A 27,925-nucleotide genomic window follows, 5' to 3' on the forward strand; every position below is an offset into this window, starting at 1 on the left:
TCCTTTCTCTAGTTTTCTGATATACTCAAGAGCCTATTTCAGGGCACGCTGGACAACTGAGATGCTCAGAGGATGTATCCTCTGTAGATTTGAGCCAGTTCCCACACAGGGATCTAGGATGGGTAAGCAAAACCTGCCCAGAGAAGCTGGCCAGCTGTGAGAAATCAGAGGGGCCGATACGATGATTCTCTTCTCAGTGACTCCTAACTGGGCTTCTGATGAGCCTTTTTGGTGTTTTGGATTTGGGATGGGCATTTTCAGTAGCTATATTATTAAAATGCACAAGTCTGTAATTATGGGGAGGGATACCCTCACCCCTCAAAAATGTACTGAGCACGCACAATACTCCTGGTGCTGTGCCACATGCTGAGCTATGGAAACCATTAAGGCTCAATTCCTGTCCTCAAGGTGCTCTTCCCAGTGGGAGAGACAAGAAATTAAAGACATTAACAGAGGAAGGAGCACACAGCTGTAAGAACATAGAGCGGGAAGTGATGGCCTAGAGCTGGGGATGGCTTCTCATAGGAAGTGAGGTGAGCTCCTAACAGAGAAAACACTACTTCCTTGAAGAAATATATGCTTGGAAGATGACCAAGATGACCCGAAGATGACCCAGGAAGGAAGATGAAAACCCTTAATAGCTAAGTATATACATGTGCGCACGCACACACACACACACACACACACACACACACCCCTTTGGCTGTATGATATCTACAGTTTAAACAAACAAATGTATTGAAAACAGATGGAAATTTACTGAACTTAGGCTGCCGCTGTTGTGCTGCTAAGTCACTTCAGTCGTGTCCAACTCTGTGCTAGACACAATCAGTCTCTTTTTGTGGGGAAGCTAATGTCTATCAGAGCTTTCACAGGAGCTCTTTAACCACAGATGCAGCAAATTCCCTGCCAAGCAAAGCTTAGCGATTTCCAAAGTACCACTGTTGTGCAAGCCACAAAACAGACCAGCTAAGTGGGAATGGCATGGGTTGAGGAGATAAAGATTTAAGAAAAGCAAACAGGAAAGGGGGAGGGGAAGAACATTATTTCCTTGGATAATGGTCACTCCTTCCAACTTTTTGTTCCTATTGAAGCGCCTTCCCAAACCTCAGAGATTTCCCAGAATTTGGTGATATGGGGCACACCCATCCTGCTAATGGGAACTATGAGGAAATGGGGAGAGACTATTAGGAAAGTAATGTAGAAGCTTGATATTACTTCTGGATTTACATGGATGTACGAAATAAAATTGTCATTATTATTAGTTCAGTTATTTCAACTTTGAATCAGTTTTTGTAAATTAGTGAAATGCTAAGAATAATAAATTTGTGCACTTTGCATATCCACCTGATTTTATTTAATTTATAATAATTTAATGCAAAACTCTCAATTATCTTTATTCACCTTAACAATGCAATTTAAATGTCAAAAGAAAAAAGTAACTGAGACACCAGGGAGGCCCAACACACTCTACAGGGAGGCAAATAGTGCCAGTGGGACTAGTTATGAACATTCACTTCTGTGTGTCATTTGACTTCCTTCATTCAGTTTGAAATATTGAGATTTCCTCTCAGATATGTCAGCATCTGTAGTCTACACTAAGTCTACAAATCTCTATCCAAGCTGATGATGTCATCTCATTTTATAGAGTTGTTTCTCACCAGAGCAAAAGTCTAACTTTTCTTCAGTGAAGTATAAAAAAATTCAGCTACAAACGGAGCTACTATGTTTTCTGCTTCTTCTCCAGGATTGTCTTTCTTTGGGAGCTGTGGAAAGAAGTTCATATTTATAGCAGCCTTCCGCAGTTCCCTCTTTGTATTTGTCAGTTCTGCTGCAGTAACAAACAGCACCAATACGTCAATAGCTTAGACCTTTTTTTTTGGTTGTTGTTATTCCTACTTTTACTACAAGTTGGTGGCTTCAAGGTGCCTGCTAAGCTCTGCTCCCTGCATCTTCTCATTCCAGAATCCAAACTGAAAGATAGCTCAGTATTTGGAACACACTGTTCTCATGACAGAGGAAGAAGAACAAAAGAGCTGCTGGCAGAAACTCAGAGTGCTCCTCAGAGCACCAAAGCCTCTGGGCCACACTCAAGCTCAGCCGGGCGGAACTCGTACCCCTCCCTCAGAAGGCACTGTAGGAAATGAAGCAACAGGCAGGAATTGATCATCTTTTTCAAATAAAAGGGAGGATCAAATACTTGTGAATATAAGTGAATATAATAATAATGATACAACCTACCACACCCTTTGACTCCATCCATGTCATTTGTATCCAACGTGGAGAATTTTGCCCCACATCAACTAAAAAGGAATTTGACATATATACCTATGGCTGATTCATGTTGATGTTTGGCAGTAACCAACAAAATTCTGTAAAGCAATTATCCTTTAATTAAAAAATAAATAATTTTTTTAGTGAATTTGATATTTTTTTCTTCTTAGAAAAACTCAGAGACCACGCTTGCCAAATTGTTCTTCAGAATGTCGCTATCCCTCAAGATGCTAATGGTTATTAAGCAGTTAAAAAGTATCCCATAATCAAATAAGTTTGGCAAATGCTCTACCTTAATAGATCTCTATTAGCACTCATAATTCTTACTTAGCATATTATGTGCTCTGAGAACTCCTACTGTAAAGATCCCTTCTTAGCCAGAACCAGGTTCAGATAATGCTTTCTATAATGGCATAACCATTAATATCTTGTGAGATTCTAGTGGGCTTCCTGATAGCTCATTTGGTAAAGAATCTGCCTGCAATGCAGGAGACCCTGGTTCATCTCCTGGGTTGGGAATATCAGCTGGAGAAGAGATAGGCTACCCACTCCAGTATTCTTGGGCTTCCCTTGTGGTTCAGCTGGAAAAGAATCCACCTGCAATGCAGGAAACCTGGGTTTGATCCCTGGGTTGGGAAGATCACCTGGAGAAGGGAAAGGCTAGTGGCTAACACTGCTCTCAAGGATTATAAGAGAATCTCCCAGTGGATTCTTACTGTTCTCTTATTCCTGGGCATCCAGATTGAAGGACTAGTGCTGATGAGAGGGGTTATGCCTGAAGCCAGTGGGTCTGTGCTGCTGCTACTGCTGCTGCTAAGTCACTTCAGTTGTGGGTCTGTACAGGCCTCCAAAAGGAGGCCTGCATTCTTGCTAAAATCTTACTCCATGTTAGGAATATGAAGATGCTATTCAGATACTATTTTTTTGCCTGCCTAAGCACACACACCTTGGACTGGCTTTAATTCTTCCTTTATGCATCAAGTATATCTTGAGTCCTTTCTGTGCCGAATGCCACTCCAGACAAGTTTGAGTACATGTTTGAGCTAGACAGGGGCCTTGCCCTCCTTTAGATAAGAGGAGAGACAGACATAAAGCAGATCCGTGGGATTTTCCAGGCTAGAATACTGGAGTGGGTTGCCATTTCCTTCTCCAGAAGATCTTCCCGACCCAGGGATTGAACCCAGGTCTGCCGTATTGTAGGCAGACGCTTCACCATCTGAGCCACCAGGGAAGTCAGGAATAAATAGCCAACAACTATACAACCTCTCATCTATGTACTTTACCACCGGCCATCCATTTTTCCTTTTTTGTTTTTATTGGAATATAATTGCTTTACAATGTTGTGTTAGTTTCCGCGGTACAAAGAAGTAAGTCAACCATACATATATCCCCTCCCTCTTGGACCTCCCTCCCACCACCACCCCCGTCCCTCATCTAGGTCATCACAGAGCGCTGAACTGAGCTCCCTGTCTTATAGAGTAGCTTTCCTCTAGCTATTTCACACGTGGCAGTGTATATATGTCTGTACTACTCTCTCAGCTCATCACACCCTCCCCTTCCCTCCCCATATCCATAAGTCCATTCTCTCTGTCTGCGTCTCTATCCTCAAGCTGCAGTGCTTTCCATGCTTAGCTTCTGAGATGTTGTACTTTGCTGATTTTCCTCTACATCACTGGCTCCTCCTTCTCAGTGCCCTTGCTGACTCTTCTTTTACCCAACTTCTGAACACGGAGCACCAAGTGCCCTTGTGTAGGTCCCTCTTTCTTTCTGTATCTTCCCCTAGGTGATCTCATTCATGCTCACAGAGCTGAATTCCACAGACATGGTCAAGACTCCCAAATTAATATCTCCAATGCAAAACTCCCCTCTGAGGATAAGATCTCCCCCCAGTTGAACCACCTTAGCACTTACACCTCTCTCTTTTTTTAATTTATTTTTTTTCTCTGCACCCAACTCTCTTGAGTCATTTCATGTTTTCTCTCTTTTTCCATGATTGTTTAGAAACTTCCTTTATGCTCCTCCTAATTTATAAACCCCTTGAGGGTAGGAATTCTTAGTCTGTTTCATCTCCAGTTTCTACAGGGTGTTGCATAGTAAATGTTTAATATATGATTATTGAATTTAATGTGTAAGCTGAATTTCTGCTTTAGGGATCTCTGACACACAGCCAGTAAGGAAAGGGAATATTTTATTTAAAGAAATAATGCCTCATCCTTCTGTATTTCCAAATGAACAACCTCAGATGAGAGAACACAGCTACATACTTTGACATGAGGTGAATACTTAAATTTAAAAATGCTAAATGGAGCCAATATCATCCCTTGTGGTCACTGGAGCTGCCGCAAAGGTTTTATATTAATAAATTGCCTACATGCCACAGCCCATCTGGCAAGGCTGGTATGTCAGTGCCCATTTGTATCTGCTCCCTCCTTTGAAATGAAAAGATAAAAGAAAATGACAAGGGTTTGCCTAAAACTCTCCCACCCAACTAGAGCAAGGGTTCAACCACATAATGCTGATTCGTTGATTTAGATTCAGAACCAAAGAGGAGGACAAAAGAGGCAGACCCCCTGGATTCCAGGAAGATGCTTCGCCAGCTGCTCGAATAGCTTGTGGCAACTGCACCTCTGCTCCTTCATCTGAATTTTGATCCTGTTCTTTTCCAAGCTCTTCCCAAGGCCTCTTCCACCCAGCAAAATCAGCTCATCTCATATAGCTTTAGAAGAAAAGAGGACTGATGGAAGCTAAGGATTGTCTAGAGAAAATCCAAGAGCCTGTGTGTACTGGATGATCTGCTAAAGTAGGTCGGGGTCATGATGACCATACAGAGAGGCCCTGATTATAGTGTAGACATGACCCCATAGCCCCTTGGTCTGTGTACACAGAAGCTGCTTTTACTAATTGTGGTTGCCCTGAAAAAATTTGTCCTTGGCCTCCACATGCTTGAAGCTTTAGGGTTTAGTCTTTCAAAATGAGAGGAAAATCGTCTGGATTACCTTTCTTCCATAAAAGTAAACATTTTTCAACTACCCTGGCATTTTAAACTCTATTTTCTTTTCTTGCTAGTTTCCTTTCCCTATCACACTTCCCTGAATAAACACAGATTGTGCTGTAATATTTATTAACAAAGGGTTCTCTGGGCCGATAGTGGTTTTAGGAATTCTACCGGCATTTAGTATGCTATCCGGCTGAGTCTCCAGCCACGTTGTAAGTCAACACAAACACAGCAGATTGTGAGTAGAGGCAACAGTTCTCCTCCTAGCACACCGCAGTCTCTGGGTCACCAATCTGGAACTTGAGCTGGCATGTCTAAAACTAAGGTCTTCTGACAGAGACAGACGACTGTCTGTCAGTGGAGTCTTGCAAAAAAATCCCCTTTCCCTGTGCTCTCCCAGCGCATCTTCTTGGCACGTGCCCTTCCCTCTGCATCTTTTGTTTCCTGCATCCCTGATTTCTCACTGCAGCCTGGACACTGAGGTCAGTTTAGATTGATGCTGAGTGCTCTGTACGGACCACGATTTCACTCACAGCGCTGCTTCGATCTGATGGGTGCTGAGGTTCTTCCTCACGCGGGGCTGTCTCACTGCCCATGGCTGTTTCTTCACTCTCCTTTGGTAACGTCCCAGTCCACAGTCACTTCTCAGCCACACACGTGTGCAAACTCTCAGACTCCTCAGCAATTAAAGCCCTGCCAACTTGAGTAGCTTGTATTTCTATTCAGTATTCTTTTCATTCACTCATACCAAGTGTTCATTATGCAGCTCAGTGTTAACAGCCCTTTAACTTGTCACTTCCATGATTAATATAACAGCACCTGCATTCTAAACTAGACTTGAACACAGCGGCACTATGGTCATCATTAAACAACCACTTGTAACTATTGTGTCCCTGGCCATGGCGAATATGATATATGGGTAACATTGTACTTACCCCAGTCCTTGGCCCTATACCCATGCCCACTTTCTACCACAGACTCGTCACAAACCCCACATAACCAACGAGGATGTTAGAGTTACAGATGGTATGGCAACAGGCAGAAGCAAATGCAGAGTGGCTGCCCTTCCTGGGACATGACAAGCGTTATGGGAACCCAAGCTGCTGTCAGACCAACATCCACTCACATACTAACTTTCCCGCTTCACTGGTTTCAGAGTCTCTTTTCCCAGCCCTCAGAGCTACCTCCTGGCCACTTGTTTTTAAATCTACCCAGCTACCTTCCCCAAAGCACCCTAGAGTGTGTCCAGGTTTCTCTTCCATTGTTTCCTCAGCTCTATATCTTTAGAGCTGACTGCATGTTTTAGCGTTCTTTCAGTCTCACTCCTTTTTCCCATCCAACCTGTGATAAAACTAAGCAAAAGATGCATTAGTTCAGAGCCCAAGAGGCAGGAGATACCCTGGAGCCGTGTTTGGGCTAGAAGGCCAACCAGAAAAAGCATGGATGACACAAGTGTTTGCTGGTGGCTATGGGAGCCACAGGCTGTTCTGGCAGTTGGGCCACCACACCCTTCTCCCAAGGAAGAGAAAGTGAGGCCTCTCCATCTTGGCATTTCACCTCCTCTGGCAGCCCAGTTCCAACCCAAAGAAAAGGGGCATCTCAGTGTCTCTTGCTTGAGGTAGGGTGGGAAGCGTTCACCCTCAGGGAAGGCCTCAACTATTTCCTCTCCCTTTGATTGGAGGATAAAGGATTTGGTTTGCTTCCCTGTGGAAGGTAAGGCAGGGGATTTCCCTGGGGTTCTGGGAGAGCCCAGTACTGTCACCGCCCTCTGCCTTGGGCACCTTGGCAGGTTAGAGGATATAAGATGTATAAGATCTTAATTCTACATGGTGCCCAAGTTACAGAATTTGAGCTCCTTAAAGGCATGAAAACACAGACATTCTACTCATAAGCTCTCATCTCCAAAGGAGAAAAAAAAATTTATCTTCTCCCTCTCTCTGACCTATTCCCCAGTTCTACTGCCAAATAAGAACCTTGAGCAAAATATTTTTCTCCCTTTTAGGGGAGGAGAGTCGGGATGCTTTGTCTTATGTGCAGAGAAATATCACAGAGGGGGAGGAGCTTCTATTCCAAGCCTGTAAAGCAAATAACCTCTGGGCCCAATCCAGGTTTTTCCAGCTTTTTCCTCTCTATTGGATGTTGTTGGATGGAAGTACAAAAATACCATTGTTTGGGGTTTGCTACTTTATAAATAGACAAAGGCATAGGATTAGCCTCTTATCAGCATGAACAGCTCTGTTCTGGCCTCTCCATGTTCCACCTGAGGACCACCAGACCTCCACGGTAATTCCAGCAGGCAGGGGAAAAGAAAGAGGAGTTCCAGAGACAGCAATAAATTTACATTCTACCCACAGCTCTCGCTGTGGCAGCAATCTTCACTGTGAAATCAGCAGTTTCAGGAGAGCAGAAGGTAATTCACCCCCTCCAAAACCACATGGCCACTTCAGGGCACTGCACTCATCTTCACTCTTTATGGCAGGTCTCCTTGGATGACTGTGCTCTGTTGTAAGTCTGGGAATTACAGGACAGAATCAAGGAAGGAAAGAGGGAGGGAGAATGGGAGGAAGAAAGGGAAGAGAAAGAGAACACAAAATGAAACACATCAAGAACCCATTACCCTGTGGGGCTGGTATACTGCAGGCTGCGTTCCACCTCACACAGAGAGAGATATGCTGTCCACAGCCAGCACACTCTCCTGGCTTAATTCATTCTCTCAGGAGGATGTAAGTAGGGTATAATTTAGATCTTGACGGTCAGGGCAGATTTGCCCATTTTAATCCACAGAGAAGGACCCAGAAGGACGAGGACAAAAGCACTTAACAACCGTTTACTAAACACCTACTTAGTGCCCAGCACTGCTGTAGGTGTTCAGGGCAACCAGGAGACAGCTGAAGCTGACCTCAACAGGCCCTCATGCCCTCTGATTCATAGGAGGAGGGCAGTGAGCCATCACTAGAGAGGAGAGTTATTGAGGGCCCTCTCTTGGTCCTGGAGAAAAGGATGGGAATGACAGTCTGTCCCAGTCATAGGTGACATCTGGCCACAGGTTTTGGTTTGTCCCCAAGGCCAACATTATAATAAGCCTTCACTGCACTATAAGGTTTATTCTTTGTTTTACTAAATGATCCTCTAACACAGTGGTTTTCAACCCGAGCTGCACATCAGAATTAACTAGGGAGTTTTCTTTACATCCTGATGCCTGGACCTCATCCCAGACCAATTGAATCAGACTCTCTGTGGGTAGCACCCAGGCTTCAGTATTTTTTGAAACTCCCCAGAGGATGCCAGTGTGAGGCCGAGATGAACCATTGCATCGAGGTGGAGGTGATTGTGCTACTTACCTCTCCAGTTCTCCTCTGCCTCTGTACTCCTCTTGTCTAAGCTATTATATTTCCTCTTTATTTTTAGTTTGTTCTACTTTGTCCTTTCAGTAGCTAATTCTACAATACCCCATTAAACCTTTTTTCATGCTTTAACTTTGCTTTCTTTCATTTAATTTTCATTGCCCGCTCCACTTACTCCGTCTTCCCATTACGCTTATTTTGTGCTGTGCTTTCTCTATTATAGTATCGACACTTACAGGGCCCTTGACATGAGCAGAGTACTACAGGAGACACTTAACTGCTACTAGAAATTAAATCCAACGCAATCATATTTTCCATTAAATCCTGTGTGACAGTTATGGGCCCTGGTCCTGCGGAAGATGGGCATTTTGGCAAAGCCTATCTCCCTTTCTAGGAAGCAGCTCCCTGGGTACATAAATTAAAGATCCAAAATAAATACACTGCAACAAAAAATAAAAGGAACGTCCGCAACGAGGGGGGAAGGAAGATTAAAAGCTGTCTGAATCTAAACAGTACACGTGTCCTGCCAAAATATTGGCCTCACTTACAAGGGAGATGCTGCCATTTGCAGCAGAAAGAAAAAGCCCCCAGATTGTCTGTGAAACTGGTGAAGCTGTTCTCTGGGGGCAGAACACCTGCTGATTCGGGCTCATTTCCTCATTGTCCACAGGCAAGCCCGAGAGCACACAGGCGAGTGCAGAGGCACTAAGGGTGAGATGAGGAAGAAAGGGCGGGGAGACAGTCCCAGAAGCAGGCTCTTCAGAACCCCCGTCTGAAGCCACGCGGCGCATCTCCTGCCACTTGGGTAGGAGCCGCCTTGGAGCCTCAGAACTGCAGAACCTGCCGCCTCTTCCTGGGCCAGGTGAGCCCTGAAGAGCCCGAAATGTTGTCACCCTCAAGGAGCCTAGCCTGGCACTGAAGCCAGTGGATGTTTGCCCAATAGTTGGGTGAATGGAAAAATGACTTCCCTGATGAAATGACTCCCGGGAGAGACGACGAGAAGACAAAACTGGAAGGCGGCTGTGTCACCCCACTCTGATACTTCAGTCCCTCGATGCTCTGCTGGGGTTCCTCTCTCTTCCTTCCCTCTGATTTTGCTTTTCAGGAATCAAGTCAGACGTCTTGTTGGAGCAAGAAGAGATGTTTGTTCCTTTTAGAGAAAGTGATATTTTGCAGTGCCAAATGACAGGGGCAGGGAAATGAATAATTTCATGATAGACTGGTGTCAGAGGACCCAAGATGGCTCCCTGAACTTTATATACCAACGAGGGGACTTCTGTGGCCCCAGTATCCAGAACAACTTTACTGGCAGAGGCCAATTCTCCCTGGAGATTCTTGAAACTACAGTGAGAGAGGAGGGACTTACTACTGGATGCCTCCTCACAGTGCAACTCCTGTGGCTCTGCATGCGTGCGTGCGTGTTATGTCACTCCAGTTGTGTCCACTTCTGTGCAACCCTATGGACTCTAGTCTGCCAGGACCTTTTGTCCGTGGGATTCTCCAGGCAAGAATACTGAAGTGGGTTGCCATGCCCTCCTCCAGGAGATCTTCCCAGCCCAGGGATAAAGCCTGCACCTCTTACGTCTCCTGCATTGGCAGGTGGGTTCTTTACCAGTAGGACCACCTGGGAAGCCCCTGGCTCTGCACAGGTTACAGCAAAGCCTACTCTTCCCATCTTCCACAATGATCTAAGGGTAGGTCTCCCTATAGATCAGTCACAAGGTGTACCCATGCATATTATTTTAAGACTGAATGAGACAGCATTATCCCCCATTTTACTGTCTAGAAAACTGAGGCTTAGGGAAGTTAAGTGACTTGCAAGTAAGTGGTGATGTCAGGTGCAAACCCAGATTCTCCAAGTCTAAATCCAGTGGCCTCTCCACTACAGAACAACTGCCCCTTGAGACTAGAGGAGGCTGTGGAAAACAAGGGTTCCCGAGGACCCTGCCCAGCCTGCTATGTAGACAGTGTTTGGTCTGAGGGTCATGTGAGCAGAGGTGGGCTTACTGCCTGCTCATGGCAGTCTGCGCAAATTCAAAGAAATGGAGTATGAATTCAAAGAACTCAACTTGAAGAACAGGAAAAGCAGCTCTCTGCTTGAGGTTATGGGGAAGTGAAGGCTGAAATGTGATGAGAAGGCTTGCAAAGGTCCCGACTTACTACCCTCAAATCTTTCCTTCTTCCTTCTGTTTTCAGTGAGGCCAATAAATAGATCTTTCTCCATTGCTATGTCATCTGTGTTCATTTGCTTGGGACTCCTCAAGCAGCACCCTGGCCCTGAAAATATTTAATGAAATCTTAACTACCTCAGCCCCACAGCACTCTCCAGACACTGTGCACTAATGGAAAAGCCAGAAGCACAGTTTGTGCATTAAGGTCAGTAGTGCCTTTCTTAACCTTCCTCCATCTGGTAAGTCTGAAGGAAGCAGATGTTTCTGTAATGGTATGGCCTTATCTTAGAGCCACAGTCCCAAGGCCTGAGGTCCTTCCTGTGGCCATGATCTTGAGAATGTTCTCTTTACTGATGTTCCTGTGTGCTCCTGGCGTGCTGTAGACAGCGACTCACTTTCAAGTCAGACATCCTGTGAACAGAAGAAATCGTTTCATTTCAGTCAGCATTTTTGAGGACCAGTGTGTGTTCCACTGTTTCCATTATTTCCCCATCTATTTGCCATGAAGTAATGGGACTGGATGCCATGATCTTAGTTTTCTGAATGTTCAGTTTTAAGCCAATTTTTTCATTCTACTCTTTCACTTTCATCAGGAGGCTTTTTAGTTCTTTGCTTTCTGCCATAAGGGGTCTATGTATCTGAGGTTATTGATATTTCCCCCAGCAATCTTGATTCCAGCTTATGCTTCATCCAGCCCAGTATTTCTCATGATGTACTCTGCATATAAGTTTAATAAGCAGGATGACAATACAGCCTTGATGTATATTCAGAAAACTAAGATCATGGCATCCAGTCTGATCGCTTCATGGAAATAGATGGGGAAATAATGGAAACAGTAACAGACTTTATTTTGGGGTGCTCCAAAATCACTGCAAATGGTGACTACAGCCATGAAATTGAAAGATGTTTGCTCCTTGGAAGAAAAGCTATGACAAACCTAGACAGCATATTAAAAAGCAGAGACATTACTTGCCAACAAAGGTCCATCTAGTCAAAGATATGGTTTTTCCAATAGTCATGTATGAATGTGAGAGTTGGACTATAAAGAAAGCTGAGGGCCAAAGAATTGATGCTTTTGAACTGTGGTCTTGGAGAAGACTCTTGAGAGCCTCTTGGACTGCAAGGAAAGCAAACCAGTCAATCCTAAAGGAAATCAGCCCTGAATATTCATTGGAAGGACTGATGCTGAAGCTGAAACTCCAGTACTTTAGCCACTTGATGCAAAAAACTGACTCATTGGAAAAGACCCTGATGCTGGGAAAGATTGAAGGCGGGAGGAGAAGGGGCCGACAGAGAATGAGACGGTTGGATGGCATCACCGACTCAAGGGACATGAGTTTGAGCAGGCTCCAGGAGTTGGTGGTGGACAGGGAAGCCTGTCATGTTGCAGTCCATGGGACCGCAAAGAACAGAACACGACTGAGTGACTGAACTGAACTGATGGGTCCCACAGGCATTTTGGAGGGATTACACAGGAGATAAAGACCAGAGTAAGCAAGAACGAGGCCACACTTATACATCCTAAAGAACTGCGCATGCCTGCATGCAAAGTCCCTTCAGTCGTGTCCAACTCTTTGCGCCTCTGTGGACTGTAGCCCATCAGGCTCCTCTGTCCATGGGATTCTCCAGGCAAGAATAGTGGAGTGGGTTGCCATGCCCTCCTCCAGGGGATCTTCCTGACCCAGGGATCAAAACTGCGTCTCTTAGGTCTCCTGCATTGGCAGGTGAGTTCTTTACCACTAGAGACTTAGCAGCAGCAGCAGCAGCAGCAGCAGCTGCTGCGCCACCCAAAGTACTGTATACAAAGGCAAAACGGTGGGGCTGAGGGGCTGTGATCTGGTAGAAAGATGCCTCAGGAATGTGCCTTGAGGTGGTGTTCTCATAGCACATAAGATTGAGAAAGATGGAAAGAATGGGGGGCCAATGGAGACTATGGGGAAGAATGAATAAAGCACCCCATCACAGTTTTGTCTCTCCTACTAACTGTCCAAGTCTCAAATGTGCTGGTTTTTATATAAATGTCAAAAAAGAAGGAAACTAACAAATAGCCAAGCAATGAGCCAAGTGTTGGCAAATATAATTTCATTTATTCCTCACAGATTGTGAAGAAACGTAAGTTCTTCCTGAGAGCTCTCTCCTGTCACATGAATGGCCAGGCATCCCCCAGGGACTGGAAAGTTGTGACCTAATTGCGGAGCAGGAGACAGAAAGAATGACTGAGCACCAGGAACAGAGCCTGCTCAGAGCCTGAGGAAGGGGGCATCCAAGGGTGGGGCCTGGCACACTTTTCTACCTTCTACCTAGGCAACCAGCATAGGTTATTTGTGCTTAAGTTCCATCTCGCTCCTGCCATGGGCCCAGGCCAAGCTCCTGTAGCAGATCCTGACTCTTCCTGACCAGGTAGTCTCCTAGCCACACCCTGCCCCGTTTTCCTTCTCCAGGGGATCTTCCTGACCCAGGGATCAAACCAGGGCCTGCTGCATTTCAGGCAGATTCTTTACAGTCTCAGCCACCGGGAAAGCCCCTACACTCTGCCCCAACTCCCACAAAACCTGCTCCCTCCCCACTGCTGTCTTCCACCTCTGGCTTTGATTTATTGTTCAGGCAGACTCTATCCTCATCAGGCCCAGAAGAAGGTTGTCTTTGTCCATTAGCATACAACTCTCAAAATTACCTCTAACCTGTGACAGATAGAAATCACAGACATAAACATAAGCACTACCTTGGAATTTTTCAGAATGACTTCCTGAATGATTTGAGAGAATTCAACAATAATTATCTAAGAAGATAGGCTTATTTGAGTCCTGCTAACTGTTCTTTTGATATTAATGCAACTTTAAGCCTACAGCACTTCCTCCTGCCTCAGGGCCTTTTAAAAATCAGTCCTCCTTTCTTCTGCAGAAAGTTCTTTCCCTTCACAGGCCCCCTATACTTTGTATATCAAGCAGAGTCCCAGCAGGAGAGAGAGGGCATTGTCAAAATGGTGATTAGGGAGACTCTAATGAAAAGGACATTTGTGGGCAGGTGTTAAGAATGGAATTGTGTCCCTCAAGAAAAATATGTTCAAGTCCTAACCACCAATAGCATAGAAAGTGACCTTATATGGAAATAGCATCTTTGCAATTGATGTAATTAGTTAAGATGAGGTCAGACTGAAGTAGGGTGGGTCCCTAATCCAACATGACTGATGAATTTGTAAGAAAGCCCTGTAAAGACAGAGACGCTAAGGAAACACCATGTGACAGCAAAGGCCAGCCAAGCCAAAGAACACCCAGGACTGCCAGCAAACTAGCAGCTTTTAGGAAGAGGCAAGGAAGGATCCTGCTAAAGGTTTCAGAGTGGGCATGGCCCTGCTGACGCCTTGATTTCAGACTTTTAGCCCCCAGAACTGTGAGACAATAAACATTAAAACTGGCTGTTTTAAGCCATCCAGTTTGTGGTACTTTGTTAAGACAGCCATAAGAAATTAATACTGCTGGGTTATGGGAAACCCAGAAAAAGACAGTGAAATATCTGGGTCTGGCAACAGAAAAACAGCTGCAACCCTAGGCCTGAAGTGTGAAGCACAAAAGCCTTTACCAAAAACTGCAGCCTCCGGTGGAGGAAAGCAGAGACTAGCAAGGCACAGCCAACAGGAAGTAGCCTGGAGTAAAAACACCCCACCTCACCTTTCTCCTTCTTTCCAATCTCCTGATGGTGCCTCCCATTGGCCAAAATGAACAAGATGTCAGCAAGCAGGGGAAGCAGGTGAATGTTGTCCATTGAGGTTAGCCTCCTAGAGCAGTGGTCCCCAAACTTTTTTGCACCAGGGTCCGGTTTTGTGGAAGACAATTTTTCCATGGACCTGGAGGTGGGGCATGGTATCAGGATGATTCAAGTACATTATGTTTATTGTGCCCTTTATTTCTAATCTAATGCTGCAGCTGATCTGACAGGAGGTAGTGGTCTGCAGCCTGGAGGTTGGGGGCCCTGTCCTAGGGGAGGAAATAGAGTGATCTGGAGGGACAAACAGACACTATCCAGCACTCCTGGGTAACTTCTGTTTTTGAGTCTCAGCTGCAAAGTCACTTCTTCAAGAAAGCCTTCCCTGACCTCCTGACCAGACTCTGGCCCCTGTAACATGCTCTCAAAACCCTGCATCTGCAAGGTCCTTGTCAGTCTGCAGCACTGGAGAAATTCATTATGCAAATCAGTAAGCAGTGACTGGCGCTCATGCTAGAAACTAAACTCCCTGAGAAAAGAGACCATATCTGCCGTTCATCACTGAATCCTCAAGGTCTGGCGCATAGTAAAAATGACTAGATTTATAGGATGTGCCAAGAGCCAAGCAACCTGATATAAAAAGATCAGATATGTAAACCCAGAAAGTTACCCATGGCAACAAACTGTAGAGAACACGTACACATCCTATGGGTACAGATATTGCAGTTTGTAGTGTCAGAAAACGTGCCCACCTTGAGTACTTGCTCATGGTCCTCTAGAAATGCTGGGTGAGAGGGGCTGTTGGATAACTGAGATGACAAGAGGAAGAAGAGCAACTACCATGAGGTCAAGCAAATTTGAGCTTGTTGCTAAGTCACTTCAGTCGTGTCCGACTCTGTGTGACCCCATAGATGGCAGCCCACCAGGCTCCCCCGTCCCTGGGATTCTCCAGGCAAGAACACTGGAGTGGGTTGCCATTTCCTTCTCCAAAGCATGAAAGTGAAAAGTGAAAGGGAAGTCGCTCAGTCATGTCCGACTCTTAGCGACCCCATGGACTGCAGCCTACCAGGCTCCTCCATCCATGGGATTCTCCAGGCAAGAGTACTGGAGTGGGGTGCCATTGCCTTCTCCAATTTGAGCTTGCTTCCACCTGAATCCTCAGGCCAGTCTGGTCCCAGTTACACTGGGGGAAACAAGAAAGCTCATGTGGGTCTCTGTTTCACTTGCACCCATCCTCAGATACTGGACACCTCTTTGCAGACCAAGTGGTCCTCTTCCCAGCTTCAGCTGCACTTTCTGGTTTCCATTACTAATTTACCTGTTTAATTTCAATATCTCATAGATTATTAACCTTGAAACCCAAAGTGCAGGTCCCAAAAATTCAAATACACCTCTCTTTTGAAGTACATCTAAATTTAGCTGTCATAAACAGGGAGGTAGTGGTGGTTTCTAAGTTTTTTACATTGGATTTCTCTTTTATACTTGGGTGAGTCACCCTTATCCAACTTTGCCTGGAGGGAGTTGGCAGTAAACACAATCATTACAACACCCACAGTCCTTGTGAACACACTATCAACCTCCTTATTTGATGGTTCTTATGATTATGGCTGTAAATGTCAATAATTCTTCTTGCTATTAACTCTTAGCAGCACCACAGAGAGCACCATACACCTCTAACATGAAAATGGAGCAACAATATCCAACGTAACTTCCAGGGTGGGTAGCACTGAAGGGCATTGTCATCTCATTAACAGGCAGCAGGCTCCACATGCTTTCTGTGATTGGCAAAATCTCTCTTATGTAACAGAACAGCTGCAGGGGTTGGTTTCCTGAGGCAGAAACATGTCACAGAGGTGTTGACTCAGAGGAGGGACCAGGCAAGGACCAGTTGGAAGGCAGAGCTGTCCCCAGGCGAGCCATGCAGAGGGTCTACTCCTTCATCCACCTCACCCTCTTCTGGGCAGGTAAGGAAGATCCTGGAAACTTAACTGAGCAAGACTTAGTGAGGCATCAAGGCTGCCAGGGCCAGGCCCTCAAGCATAGCACCCCTTTCTCAATGATTTTAGCCCCAGTCTTCACTGAGCCTATCTTGTGTCTTTTCTCTAGGAGTCATGTCAGCTGTCGTGTTGGTGCCTCAAGACCAAGAAAAGACTGTGCCTGTGGGGAAATCTGTCACCCTCAGCTGCTCCATGAAAGGAGCAATGTTCATCAGCAAACACTATATTTTCTGGTACAGGAAGACCCCAGGTAACACAATGACTTTCATATACAGAGAAGAGGGTGTATATGGCCCTGGGTTTGAGGACAACTTCCGAGGTAAAATTGATAATTCAACCAACCAGGCTATGCTGGAGATCCTGAAGGCATCAGAGAGAGATGAAGGATTTTACTACTGTGCCAGTGATTACCACCCTGCTGCAGACTCACTTCTAAGCAACTCAAAAGACACAGATATCTAAGTGGAACAGCATCTTCAACAAGATCATGACTTTCTCTTGAAGAAATAGTTTAACAAATGGAGGCCAGAGAAGGCTGACATCCATGCCTTTCCTTCAGGTTCAGTGGCTCATATCCTGCCCTCGAGCTCCCGTGGTGCTTAGATAGGCAATCCCTAGTCGGGTGTGGCCCAGTATGGAGCAGGAGAGGAGAGACAGAACAAGAGTCAGAAATTGTAGCACTTACTGTACATCCCTAACAGTTTTCTTGGAGCTTCATAAAAGATTTGGCCACACAGCCTGAAGTACTTAGGATATGATGTAAAGAGAAACTTCCCAGAATATGACTATGGCAAGCTCCAGTTTCTCCCCAACCACATACACCAGGAATCTAGCTGTTCTCGTGGAGGAGGGCTGGGAAGGTGGAAAGACTCCTTCATTCCTTTGGCATCAATGAGACACACGGCCTGTCGTCATCCCAACATGGAGGGTAATATTGGATCTCTCGTTTTCTGTACTATTTTGGACTTTTGCTCTCCTTTTCATCTCTACTCCTTTACTTCTATATGTGCGAGAAACAAAACATTGAGCAAATTTTTTCCACTGACATTTCTTTATCATTCTTTGAGCAGCTCAATTTAAATTCCACTTTTATCTTAAACAGTGTACTTTTCAAGATTTAGATGACTGACAGCCTATTCTGAGGCTGAACTGATGGCCTTCCTTCTGGCCTTGTCTAGAAAATCTACCATTCACATTACTGAATACCTTATTGGAATGTTGGTGATGATGGGTATGCTCAGTAACTAGATTATAGTGGTGGTCTCGTGGATGTATGAGTACATCTGAATTCATCAACTTGTGCATTGTAAATATATGCAGTTTATTGCACATCAAGTGTACCTTGATGGAGTTATAAAAATATTTTTTAATTTAAAACAAAAATTCTTACAGCTTCAGTGGGCGACTTCAAGCAATGTCTAAGGAAAACTTTCTACAGTTAACCCTTCTAATCAGAAGTCCTGCCATTCATAGAACATAGAGGCTGACAAATGTTTGCCAGATAGACACACAATTGGTTCCAGTCATGGACCTTCAGTTTTCCAAGGGTCCTCCCAATCGTTCCATCTCCCGTGATTCTGCCTGACTATATACATGTATATATATATAGGCAGCACTAGTGGTAAAGAACCTGCCTGCCAATGCAGGAAACATTAGCGACATAGGTTCGATCCCTGGGTTGGGACGATCCCCTGGGAGGACTTGGCAATCCACTCCAGTACTCTTGCCTAGAGAATCCCATGGACAGAGGAGCCTGGCAGGCTGCAGTCCATGGGATCGCAAAGAGCAGGACACAACTGAGTGACTGAGCACACACACACACATGCATATATATATGTACATATGTATTACATATATTATATATATGTACATATATAGGGATGACATTTGGAAGCTAGTTATGTAGATACTGTCAAAGTTTTGGAGCAATGGTTTTATAAGACCTGCAAGATATATTTCTATCAAAAGAACCAGTGGGTCCTTCTGAAAGAGACTGGAAGAATGTGTTTGATGAGAAGGAGGAGAGAAAATATTTGTACAAATTTGTAGAACTGTGTGTTTTCTGTGATAATGATTAATATCTATCGTGTGCTTTCTATAGTGTTCTGAACACTTTACATGAGTTATGTGAGTTAATTCTCTCAACAATCCTACGATGCATTTTCTATTATTATCCCCATTTCACCAATGAGGACACTAAGGCACAGAAAAGCTAAAACACTTGCTCAGGATACTCCTGCCAGTAAGGAAGTGTGACAATTTCAGGCTCTGGAGCTGGAGAACACAGTATGTGATTCAGGAGGCTGGGAGGAGGTAGTCCGTGGAGGAGGCCGTCCCCAGGGCGTGTCAGAAATAAGGAACAACAGGGCTGTGCCCTCGCCACCAGACCCGTTCCAACCAATGCTTCATGACCATCTGTCAAGAAACTAGGACAACGCAGCAGGGGTCCCAGATGACTTCTCAATGTTTTCTAACTCTGAGGTTTTGTGATCCTGACACAAGCTTCTCTGTCTTCTAAAATCATCTGTACCTCTTCATCTTTGAAACCTAGTAAGGAAAGTCCAATTTTCAGAAATTATGAGTTCCATCTTCACAGTGTTATAAAAAACAAATAATAGGAAGTAAATTGCATTGCACATTAGTAGTTATTCCATAAATTTACTTAACATAAGAAAAAAGGCTTCCCTGGTGACTCAGACAGCAAAGACTCTGCCTGCAGTGCAGGAGACCTGGATTCGATCCCTGGGTCAGGAAGATCCCTTGGAGAAGGGAATGGCACATTCCAGTATTCTTGCCTGGAGAATTCCATGGACAGAGGAGCCTGACGGGATATAGTTCATGGGGTCACAAAGAGTTGGACATGACTGAGCGACTAACATAAGAAAGTGGAATAATAAAGTGGAATAACTGAGAAGAAATAAACTAAATTATGGAGTGCCAAGATGCAACCACTTTCAAGTGTGAACTCAGTTAATCCTTATAACAGCCCCGCAGGTCTTTATTGTCAGCTCTGTGTCACAGATGGAGCTACTGATCCTCAGAGAGACTGGGTAGCTTACCTAAGTTTCCCGAAGCAGAGCAGGGATCTGGGTCCGAGTAAAGGCAAGTGGCCCAGGCACTAGGCTAGGAGCCACGGGATACACTAAAGAAATTCATCACCTATAATACAATCTGAATTAGAGAACAACTGGGAACAAGTGTGTGAAGTCTAGTCATCTGTGTGATGTAGAGGTTGTCCTTGACTCGTTGGCCAGTCCTGGGGAGAGGGCATGGACGTGGGCTTCTTCTCCTTCCTCCTCCTGACTCCTTCCTCCTCCGCTTTTCCCTCCCTTGCTTGAAAACCAGTTGCAATTCCAGGTTGTTCTCATGAAATGCCTCACTCCCGTGACTGAAGGAGGACAGCTGCTACCCAGCCCCTTCCCACTTTCACTCCTGAGCCCACCCCTAGGTCAACAGCTTGTTTCCCAGGCCACAGCATGGAAAACAGACCCACATATTCCTCGTTTCTGATGCCTAGCAGCGGCAATGTCTTATTGAGTTCCCTGAGAGTCAAATTCCCTGAGAACTGAGAGCCGAAGAATTGATGCTTTTGAATTGTGGTCTTGGAAAAGACTCTTGAGAGTCCTTTGAACTGCAAGGAGATCAAGCCAGTCAATCCTAAAGGAAATCAGTCCTGAACATTCGTTGGAAGGACTGATGCTGAAGCTGAACCTCCAATACTTTGGCCACCTGCTGTGAAGAACTGACTCACTGGAAAAAGACCCTGATGCTGGGAAAGATTGAAGGCAGGAGGAGAAGGGGATGACAGAGGATGAGATGGTTGGATGGTATCACCGACTCGATGGACATGAGTTTGAGCAAGCTCCGGGAGTTGGTGATGGACAGGGAGGCCTGGAGCGCTGCAGTCCATGGGATCACAAAGAGTCAGACACGACTGAGCGGCTGAACTGAACTGAGAGTCTCTCAGGTGCTGATGCATTCACTGCCTTCTCCTTGCCTTCAAAAAGACTGCCTGGTATGGCAGCTACAGGAGTCTGGGGCCGATGTGATGAGAGCTAGAGAAATTCTGTGGGTCCCTGGCGGATCGATAGACTTGTTAACTTTATCATCCATGTACATTTGCACCCTGAGACAGAGTGTCTGAGTTCGTCTCTTCCATCTTCACTGACTTATTGTCACTTACACAGAAGCAGCAAAAGGGCTCAAGATCTATCATCCACAACTCCCTGCATTCAAAATGAGCAAACTGACACCAGAAAGCACTGCAGTAAATTAAGGTGAGGGAGCCCCCGTGCAGAGAAGAGAACTGGCTTCAAACCAAACTTCGCTCTAGGTAGGGTCTTAGCCCCCTGCAGCACCTCAGACAGGAAGTGCTGGCTAATAAACTCTCCATATCAACAAGGTGAAGAAACGCTGGAATCGAGGCTGCTTTCCTACTTCTCAATTCAACATCTTGCCTCCAAGTATAAATTGAAATCAGGGGGTAATAACATCTCTAATATTTGGGGGTCAGAGTCCTTCATTCTTCCTCTGGCAAATACCGTCTCTCCTCTCTGCCTAGTTTTTCTCCATAGCATTTATTACTATTCGATGCGCTGTATATTTTACTTGCTTATTTATTTGTTGTTTAGCTCTCCGCTGGAACACAGGGATTTTGCCTGTTTTGCTCACTGTGTTACCTCTAGCACTTGGAATAAATCTGGCACAAAATGGGCACGCAGTACATGTGTTGAATGAATAAGTGAGTGAAATGTGCAATGAATGAGCAGTGTGTATCCTGCACTGTGCTGCATGTTGGGAATGCAATAGTGCCCAAGACTGGTGATAACTTTGCCCTCAGAAATGCTTTATCCAACCCTCATCTATCTTCTAAAGAGTAGATAATAAAGCACTCTAAAACACCAAATAACTGACTCCTGGAGAGCAGACATCAATGCTCCTACATTCCTTGGACATCCCACCATGATCGGAATAAAATGGAAGGGTGAGGACAGGGATGGCAGGCTTTCTCTTTTCACCATATTTTCTCTCCTTTTAATCCTAAGGCCCCCAAGCCCCAAGTCTTGAACTGCTGGAGATAAGCTTGACCATTTCTACCTTACTTCCGAGAAGAATTTTGCAAACTTTCTCTCTAAACAGACTGCTGGGGCATGCCACCTCTGAACCAAAAGACTCTGGAAAGAACAACTCCTAACTCCCTCTCCCCCTACCACCACTGCCATCAAATGATTTTGGAATTCTTCAGGAATGCAGAATCCCTCAGGGTCTGTTTTTTGCAACTCACACATGCACAGACACAGACACTGTGAGTGGTAACAGTGCACAACTGTGTAGATCAAATACTGGAGGAACTCTCTGAAGGCACGTAGCCTGGATGCTTGAGGCCCCCAGGCGCAGCTGGCCTGGAGCAGTGCTCCACCCAGCATGCAGGCTCCGCAGGAAGATGAAGTCAAGCCACCATGGGAGAGCTCCTATTCATTTCAATAGGGTAGGCTCTCCAACTCTGTGTTTAAATAAGAAATCTAGAGATTGCCCCAATAGCCCAGAGTTTAAGAACCCACCTTGCAGTGCAGAGGACGCAGTTTCGATCCCTGATCAGAGAACTAAGATCCCACATGGGCAACTAAACCCAGGTGCCACGACTACAGAGAGTCTGTGCACCGCAAACCCAGTGCAGACAAATAAATAAATAAAATTTTTTTTTTTTTTAAAGAAAACTAGTAGCTGTAAGCTTTCCATTGCCTGCATACATGTGAGAGAATAGGGAAGCTTTAATGGTCATTTTCTGGCTTAAAGGACAAAGCCCCAGGAGAATTTATAACTTTCAGAAAAAGAACTGTCGGTATAAATACATTACTAGGACAACAAATTATTAAGAAAGGAAACCAATCCAAAGTGTAGACTTTTGGAGATTAAAGTTATTTTCATAAACTATAACAACATTATTTATTCAATAAATATTTATTAAGTAGCTACTACATGCTAGGTACTTTTCTAGACGCACTGGGAATACAGAAGTTCAGGAGTTTATTTTAGTGAAAACAAATACAAAATAAGTAAAATATGTGTTAGATTGTGATGATTACCATGGAGAAGACTTGCAGGGAGGTAGAGAGAGTAGGAAACCAGGGGTCTGATGGAGGCAAATTTTTTAAATTAGCTGATCAAGAAAGGCTACAAGGAGAAGGTTACATTTCAGCAAAGGTCTGGGATGAGCAGTAAGATATATTTAGTGTCTGGGTGTTTCCCAGAATTTTCTGTTAGAAATAACATTTTAATGGCCAGTTTTATGATGCATAGTAGTACCAGTTTTTCTGCAACTTGGAAGAACAGGCAACATTTTTTTTTCTTCTCTTGCTGCAGGCTCTGTCACCAAGCATTCAGACTTCCATTTTTTAAAACCAACATGATGTATTTCCATGAATTAGTACCAGTGGGGAGGAAGCTGTGCTGAAAGGTCAAAAACATAGAACACAAAAAGCAAGATGGTAGAATTGCATTGACAAATGGAATCTGGGGCAGGTAATATTTTTTCCCCTCCTTAGGTGACTTAAGAAATGGAGAAATTTGACTTTCTCTCCAGCCCACAGCCAGCTGGTAGAAAAGCCAAAAGACAGCAGGGCTTCCAACCTCTGGTCATGAACACCTCCCACCACTCCCTGACCTGGTTGCCACAGGAAAGCACCCTGTCACCCCCATATTTTCAGCCCACATCCCTGCTATGCTACTCTCCACTCTGGTCAGCTGGAAAATCTCCTCCTAGCCAAGTTGAGCTGGAAGAATAAGATGTCTCATGGGTGTTGTGCGAGTCCAGAGCCTCAAACAACCCCAGAGGGTCCACTACACTTCCACTCTTGCTTTCTACCCCTTTCTAAAGAGACCCCATGAAATCTCAAATGCTGTCCTAGGCATTTTCCATTCCTCGGGGAGCTTAGCTCCATTCCAAGTTCATAACAGGTGTTCAGTATAAAGACGAAAGGCTGGTCTCCCACTCTATCTTCTCAGCCTAAGTAAACCCCCCTCATCAGGGACCCTTCTCCTCACTCCCTGGCCTTTGACCCCACAGCAGTGCCTCTGATCCTGTCTACTGAGGAATGGGTAGATCAATGGCCTGAACCTGCCTTCCATTCAGAGAAAAAAATTTCCCCTTCTTTCTTTTTCAAAACAAACAAAAGTCCACCATATGACAATGCTGTTAAGAAAAAGAAAGCTAATGAGGTGCTATAAGATTATAAGAATGGCAGTGTTATACTCAGCACTGATCAGCTCTTCCCACAGATCACTGGCCTGACAGATTTCTGAATTAGCCTGAGTAAGTCTTGGAGAAATTAAACAGCATTGAATTGAAGCCTGTGAGGAGTTATTACGCAATGGAAAAGAAACCCACCAGACTGAAATATGTGTTCAAAGTCTACTTTTGCCCTGTGAGAACCTACACCCCTCCCCAGGCTCATGCACAAGGCAAGGAAGCCGGAACTGAGACAACCTGAGGTCCCTTCCCATTCTCATCCTCTATGCTGCTATGATCAGTCACCCTCTGAGCCAAGAAAAAGAGAAAACATTCTGAAATTTCAGCAAAAAGAAGTTAAAAATGAAAAATCTCCTTAAAATGAAAATCATCAATAGTTGTAAAGAGATACCAATAACAATATTCATTGATGGCCTACAGTCAAGGAGTACTTTTCTATGTGTAAGTAGAGGAAAACACAGAAGCAAGGCCAGAGTAAGGCATTGCCCAAGGTCATACTGCTGGTGAGTGGCTGAGCTTGGACTCAACCCCAAGTAGCTGCCTCCAAAGATATCGTGCCATGCAACCCAAGAGGCTCCATTTTCTGGAGCTTATTAAACCTTTTAAATCATGTCTGTGGGCAAAAGTGTGGGTCCAATCCCTTCCCAAAGTCATTTCTAACTGTATTAGGCTCTATTCTATAAAAGGAACCTGTGCAAGGAGGGAAAAACTATTTCCTTTGGGTTCCCCATGATACTATCCTTACATCCTGCAACCAAGAAGACTGATAGCCTCAGTGGTATGTTTGAAAGCCCTTTTCCACCCTCAGTTTCCAGCATGTGGTATCTATCTGGACTGACCCTCTTTGTGCTATTCCTCTATGATAATGCATGAATCATCCTTTTGCAGAGAGTATCATGTCTGTCTCTCACAATTCTTATCAGGGTTTCCTCTTTTCCAGAGGTCCAGTCACTGAATCATCTGTGGGGATCAAAAGAAGCACTGGGGACTCCCTAAGGACCATCCGCAATGCCTCTGGATTTAACGTCCCAGTAGGTCACTCACAGCAGTTCACTCTTCTAGGTGAACTACTACCATCAAGTTCTAGAAAGACTGCACGAATTTTCTTTCTAAAATTAGTCCCTTCAGACTAAGGTTAAGCATTTCAAATTTTCCATAGAGGGAAGATTTATTCTCACTAGGAATAACATCAACAATCACTTATATTTACAAACAAACAAACTGAAACGAGAGGCTGAGTATTATTGTGCTTTCACCACTACGAACCACAGAGAAACAGAAGGGGGTGAAATCTCCCTAGCAAGCAGAATAAAAGGAGAATCTGCATGTAAGATCAGTGATCTTTCTCCAGCTAGATCTCACTGTCCCAGACCTACACCTCCATCTTAATCATACTTGGTCTTCTATTATTTTTATTTAAAATGATTTCTTTGCTTTGCTATTTTGAACTTTCCCAATCTTTTCATCTTCCAACTTACTGCATCCAGAGGTGGCTGGGCCAAAGTGTGAGAAGAGATGCAATGGTACCCTAAGGAACCAGCCCTGAATGACCCTTTCAGAAGTCCTGTTGGCCAGAGGGCTGTTCTGAATGGAGACAGGTGGCCAGAAAGTTAAGCTCATATCTGCCTCTCACGTGAAGCTGACCACCTGCCATGGCTGCTTTTATTAGCCCTGGACTTCTAGAACATTGGAGGAAAGAGACAGAAAGAGCAAAACATGTAATTATACCAAGGGGAAAGAAAGATGAGAGTGGGATTTTCTGAGTTTCAGATAAACACATTCTATAATCCTTCCCACATTTCAGATCTGTGAAAACATCCTTATCGTGTTAACAGAAAGTTTCCTGGCACAGTTTAAGTAGGCGTATTTTCCTCTCTTAAATAGGTGGCAATATAGTGCAGATAACAAAAGTGATTATACAAGAATAAATATGCTTATCATTCACAAAAATATTAAAATGTGTTGAACTTAAAAGCAATCACCTGAAAATGGTCCCTCACGTTGGTAAGGTCTTTTTACCTATCTTGATATGAACAAGTTTAAATATTTGGTCTAAAAAATTTAGTCTACAAGCCGCATATGTGTTTTTATACATAAGTTCTTTGAATTGTAAAAAGAGCATGGGTGGTGGAATCAGACAAAAGTAAGGAAGAATCATAGCTCCTCATTTACTGTGGGACCTTGAACAAGGTTGCCCAACTTCTTAAACCTCTGTTTCCTCACAGATAAAACAGAGATAATAATACCTATTTCACAGAGTTATTACAAAGATTAAATAAAATAATTGCTAGAAGTCACCTGGCACTCCTGGGTGATAACCACATCAAACGTGCTCAATAATGCTAATATTCTATACCCTTGGCTCCTATTCTCTCTCTTTTTTTAATGTGGACCATTTTTAAAGTTTTTGTTGAATTTGTTACAATATTGCTTCTGTTTTATGTTTTGGTTTTTTGGTCACAAGGCATGTGGGATCTTAGCTCCCCAACCCGGGATTGAATCCACGTCCCCTGCATTGAAGGGCAAGGTCTTACCCACTGAACCACCAGGGAAGTCCCAATACCCTCAGCTCTTAATGGTCTGAAGGAGGGTGGTTTTCACTCAGAAGAGAGAATAAAGATCTAAAATGGGAAGAAACATTGATAATAAACAGAAAGACTTTTTCAAACCAGAAAGTCCAAATGTGCTGCCAGCGAATTTTTCATAAAAATATCTCATCAGGAATGTTCTTTCCATACAACCTCTTTACGTTCTTGCCATGCATTGATGATAGTGAAAGTCTCAAAGATGAGTCCAGTACTGGAAGGATCTAGGTCCCCAATAACATACTGTGTCTTCATTGCCCTCTGTCTGTACCAAATGAAGGTGGCCCAGGCCAGTCCCAGCTTTAGCAAAAGTAACAGGGAGAATGAATTTTTGATGCCAAACTCTTCCAATAGACATGGTTTAGATGTCTAGGACAATAGCTGGACCAGGGAGTCTCAATTTTCAGAAAGCTCAGCCTTAGAGCTTTGAGGATATTCTCCCGCAGGGCCTTCCCAGTCTTAGGATATTTAATTGATGTACCTTATTAGGCATGCAGAGATCTTTTTTCATCCTCATAAAGGAACCTGTTACGTTTAGTTACTAACCTGTGAGGGAGGACATTTGTCCATCCTCATGTTACTCATGCCTTCTACCTAGGCTTAGTTCACCATAGCACTTGGCCAAGAAACTCAAGTTTCCTAAATAAATCCCATAGATAAATCCCAAAGGTAAATCCTCATTTCAGTACTTTGGCTTTGTCCATTAAAAAAAAAAAAAAAACTATAGAGAACTTATGCGGGCAAATTAGGAAGAAAAGTAGGGAATCAGAGCTACTGTTCTGCCAGAAATGCTTGTTCTGTTGGTAGATGACAGTGAAGGGCATTATCTGTGCCAAATCCCTTGAGGGAAAGAAGCTGAGATTTGAGGAAACTTCAGCCTGCCTAGAGGAACTGGCAGCCTATTGACAAAAGTATGGGGGAAGGGGAGTCAGAACTTCACTTCTTATTCTGTGACTTTACATAAGTCACTCAAACTCTTTGAGCCTCAGATTGTCATCTGTACAATAGGTTATATTAGCTGATCGCTACACTTCCTTAGGGCTTCCCTGGTGGCTCAGAGGTAAAGAATCCGCCTACCAGTGCAGGAGACTCGAGTTCGATCCCTGGGTTGGGAAGATTCCCTGGAGAAGAAATAGCTACCCACTCCAGTATTCTTGCCTGGAGAATTCCATGGACAGAGGAGCCTGGCAGGCTGCAGTACAAAGGGTCACAAAGAGTCAGACACAACTTAGCGACCAAACAACAACATGCCTGCTTCAGCACTAAGCTGTGGGTCTCTGTCCAACAAGAAAGAGAAGGAAGCAGCTGTGGGACAAAGGGAATCACATTTCATAGATTTCCAAGACTGTGATGCCCAGATTCCTGCCTGGCTGATTCCTTTATGTGACTCGATAAGGATAAAATCAGAAGAAGAACCAAACAAAATACACTCATGGTTAATCAAAGGGGATTGAAAGTGCTAACCTCAGACCTACCTTACTTTGCCTCCAGCTCACCTCCCTTGGGACACTCCTCCTCCTCTTTAATGCCTCATCGGGATTTTTCAAAAACTGTGATCACTCAAGGTTGAAGCTTTTAATCTCCCATGTATAAAAGGATATGCAAATA

The 27,925-nt window shown here is 44.4% G+C and overlaps 1 long non-coding RNA gene and 1 gene segment (V, D, J or C); one reads left to right on the top strand and one right to left on the bottom strand.

Moving 5' to 3' along the window:
• The window catches only part of LOC102182508, a 486,583-nt gene that overhangs the window by 253,198 nt on the left and 205,460 nt on the right, over nucleotides 1-27,925 (top strand).
• On the bottom strand, nucleotides 22,494-27,889 carry LOC106502522. The gene is made up of 2 exons (XR_001918733.1): nucleotides 27,793-27,889; nucleotides 22,494-22,933 (listed from the first exon to the last, which is right to left on the bottom strand). It is a non-coding gene; the product is annotated as an uncharacterized LOC106502522 (long non-coding RNA).

This window comes from Capra hircus, chromosome 10 (assembly GCF_001704415.2).
Source record: "Capra hircus breed San Clemente chromosome 10, ASM170441v1, whole genome shotgun sequence".
Classification (NCBI taxonomy): Eukaryota; Metazoa; Chordata; class Mammalia; order Artiodactyla; family Bovidae; genus Capra; species Capra hircus.